The sequence below is a fragment of the Gekko japonicus genome, unplaced genomic scaffold (assembly GCF_001447785.1).
Source record: "Gekko japonicus isolate JY-2015 unplaced genomic scaffold, Gekko_japonicus_V1.1 scaffold1064, whole genome shotgun sequence".
In the NCBI taxonomy this organism is placed as follows: Eukaryota; Metazoa; Chordata; class Lepidosauria; order Squamata; family Gekkonidae; genus Gekko; species Gekko japonicus.
Window position 1 is genome coordinate 430,155 of NW_015176004.1, and position 3,830 is coordinate 433,984.

The window sequence follows — 3,830 nt, forward strand, 5'->3', positions numbered from 1 at the left end:
TCTTACATTCAACAAATGTTTCCGGACAAACAGTCGAGAAAGTTCGTCCTGTTGCCGTTTTCTTGCATCTTGATGGGACTTTGGTCTCTTGATATTCACTGAAACAAATCAAGATTAAAATGCTATTGATTAGTGATATTGTGCTTTGACAAGTTTGCTATTTTTTGTTGAGAGTTTGAACTTTTGCAGCAACCTCTCGTATGTCTATGCTCTTTAGTTTGCTGTGCCCTTAGTCTATCTTGTTATCTGTTTTTGAGTCTTTGATTAGAAATACAGGAATATTACTGTATTTTATCTGATGTATTTTAATTTTTTTCAATTGTTTGTATATTTTATTTGATGGAGCCCGCTATGCGGAGAGGGCGGGATACAAATCTAATAAAACAAAATAAATTTAAAAAATAAGAATGCCCCTCCATGTAAACGTTTCTTGCCAGAAAAAACAAAAGCTAGCCGGAGATGAGTTCTTCTGGCTCCACCACCCCACTTTCTGCTAGGCCAGTTTTCTACTGGCAGGGTAATTTACACCAGTTTGGTGTAGTGGTTAAGTGTGCGGACTCTAATCTGGGAGAACTGGGTTTGATTCCCCACTCCTTCACTTGCACCTGCTGATGTGACCTTGGGTGAGTCACAAGCTCTGGCACAGCTGTTCCTGAAAGAGCAGTTTGTGTCAGAGTTCTCTCAGCCCCACCCACCTCACAGGGTGTCTGTTGTGGGGAGGGGAAGGGAGAGGAGTTTGTAAACCGCTCTGAGACTCCAAGTGAAGGGCGGGGTATAAATCCAATCTCTTCCTCTTCTTCTTTTGCCTTTGGAAATGTTCAAACGTGGAACGGGTAAAGCCTGGAATGGTATAGTCCATTCTGCAGGCCAGCTCGTAATACATGTGGTTTTCACCATAGAGATGCCACAGGAGAGAACACCACCAGAGAATTATTCCCAAGGGTTAATTGGGGGCAAGGAGAAAGGCAAGTTCTGGGTTCTCATCCTGACAAAACACTCAACATGGATTCTGAAACGTGTGTCTTGGTTATCCTTGGCTCACCTTTAGGAATACCATGAAGTGGGGTTTATTACCTCCCCTTAGCAGAGCTCCAGTGTCTTCTCTCCACTACGTGATAAGCAGAAATGCAACAGGTGAAAGCTCCCTTCCCCCAATCACTGCACTGTCATGCCTAAGAAAAACCACACCTGCGGGATTTCTGCCTGTCATTAAACGGGTGGCAATCTCATATTAAGCTCTGAATAGATTAGTGGCTCAAGTGCGGTGGCTCAAGTGGTTAAGACGCTGGACTGCAGGCTGTGGAAGGTCGGTAGTTCAGCAGTTCGAGACCCGGGTGTCGCATGATGGAGTGAGCTCCCATCTCTAGTTCCAGCTCCTGCCAACCTAGCAGTTCGAAAGCAAGAAATTGCAAGTAGATAAATAGGTACCACTTCGGTGGGAAGGTAACAGCGTTCCGTGCGCCTTGTTGTTTAGTCATGCCAGCCACATGACCACGGAAACGTCTTCGGACAGCGCTGGCTCTTCGGCTTTGAAACGGAGATGAGCACCGCAACCCTAGAGTCGGATTCGACTGGCTTTCGAGCAAGGGAACCTTTACCTTTTTAGATTAGTCATAGAGGAAATGTATACATTGAACAATATAAAACAATATTCTGTATTAAATTAGGTTTCCCCTAAGTGCTTCATATACATTTCTCAGTTATTCTCCAGCATGTAAAGCAGGGCAGTATGATTATTCCCATATTTACAGCGGGAGGGGCACAGTGTCAGGCTAGGCCCTGTGTTCAAAAACACAACTGAGCCATGAAGTTCACTGGCACTAGGTGACCTCTGCTTAATCATACTCTCTCAGAGCAAACCTACCTCACAGGGTTGTTGTGAAGGCAAACAAGAAAAGGGAGAACCATGTATGCTGTCCTAATCTCTTTGGCAGAAGGGAGGGATATGGCATTTTTATTCCAGCCTTCCTCCAAGGTCAGGATGGCATACATGCTCCCTTTCTTCTTCTGTCCTCACCACAACCCTGTGAGGTAGGTAAGGCTGATCAAAACTGATTGATAGTATATCAATAACTGCTTTTAACAGATCCTGTCCAAAATAACAAATATTATGGACAAGATTCAAGTAAAAGCAATTCGTTTATCCTAGGGATTATTAGGAAAGGCTATGAAAACAAAACAGCCAGATCCATAACACCTTTATTAAATCTACAGAACAACCACCCATTGCAAAGCATCAGATAAGGTGCAGAAAAAAGCAACCCAAACAATGAGGGGGTTGGCACACACTTTCTTTTGGTGGGAAAGCAAAAGTATTGAATACCAGATCAAGTTCAAGGCATTGGTTTTAACCCTCAAAGCCCTTCATGGTCTGGGACCAACATATCTTCAGGCCCGCCCAAAGAGCACTACGCTGTTTAAATAACAACACACTGACAGTCCCGGGGCCAGAGAATATCCGCCTGGCCACAACAAGAACTAGAGCCTTTTCGGCGTAACTCCAGGTTGGTGGAGCGCACTTCCGAGTGAGATCCCGGACCTGGTTCACTTTCGCTGGGCCTATAAAACAGAGTTGTATCACCAAGCATATGCGTGAGGCCAAGAGATTTCTTGTATATAGCTCTGCCTGTTTCTTCTTCCTTTTTTTCTTCCCCCGGAATAGTGAGAGTACTATTATACGCCATCTGATTAATTGTAAATATTTGAATTGGTTAAACTTATATGTTTGTAACTGCATTTGCATTTTTATATGTTGTGATCCCCTCTGATGGAGAAATCAAATAAATAAATATTTGGCGTTTTTCAGATATGGAGAAAAAGACAACTGCCGGAGGAAGGATATATATTTATACAACAGTGTCCAGTGTGATGTTGTTGTTGTTCAGTCGCACAGTCAAGTCCGACTGTTCGCGACCCCATGGACCAGGTCACGCCAGGCCCTCCTGTCTTCTGCCGTCCTCTGAAGTTCACTCAATTTCATGTTCCTTGCATCTATGACACTGTCTAACCATCTCATCCTTTGCCGTCCTTCTTTCCCTCTGCCCAAGAAGTCAGTACTGAAGCCGACCAGCAGTAAATTCAGGACTGGCATAATGGACGTTCTTTTCGACACAGCACAGAATTAGTTTAGGAAAGTAACCGACAAGACGGCCATCGCTGGATTAGTCGGTTTTAAAGGGGGATTAGTTAAACCCAGGAGCTGCGGTGGCTCAAGTGGTTAAGACGCTGAACTGCAGGCTGTGGAAGGTCAGTAGTTCAGCAGTTCGAGACCCGGGTGCCGCAAGACGGGGTGAGCTCCCGTCTCCAGTTCCAGCTCCTGCCAACCTAGCAGTTCAAAAGCAAGAAATTGCAAGTAGATAAATAGGGACCACTTCGGTGGGAAGGTAACAGCGTTCCGTGCACCTTGGTGTTTAGTCATGCCGGCCACATGGCCACGGAAACGTCTTCGGACAGCGCTGGCTCTTCGGCTTGGAAACGGAGATGAGCACCGCAACCCTAGAGTCGGACTCGACTGGCTTTCGAGCAAGGGAGACCTTTACCTTTACCCAGTTAAACCCAAGGTCAGAGGCCCAGCACTGGCTACTGAACGAGGAAGCAGAACAGAGCCTCCATGCCCAGTGGCAGTATATCTCTGCATCCCAGATGCGGGCAGGCCTGCTGCTTTCATGCCCTGTCTGGAGGCTTCCCACACCCACCCACCCATGAATCCAGTAGCCCCAGGCTCCTCTGACCCAAGCAAGGGCTCTGTTTCCTCCCTGGTTCAGGCGCGCCTCCCCACGCACTCCGCACCTTGCAGTATCACCGCAACGCGAAGTTCGGGGCTGCGGACG

The 3,830-nt window shown here is 46.4% G+C and overlaps 1 protein-coding gene across 1 annotated transcript in view; it reads right to left on the bottom strand.

Annotated features, from left to right (window-relative positions):
- Positions 1-3,830, bottom strand: part of PTGES2 (prostaglandin E synthase 2) — a 17,856-nt gene that overhangs the window by 13,497 nt on the left and 529 nt on the right. The gene's annotated exons all lie outside the window — the stretch shown is intronic.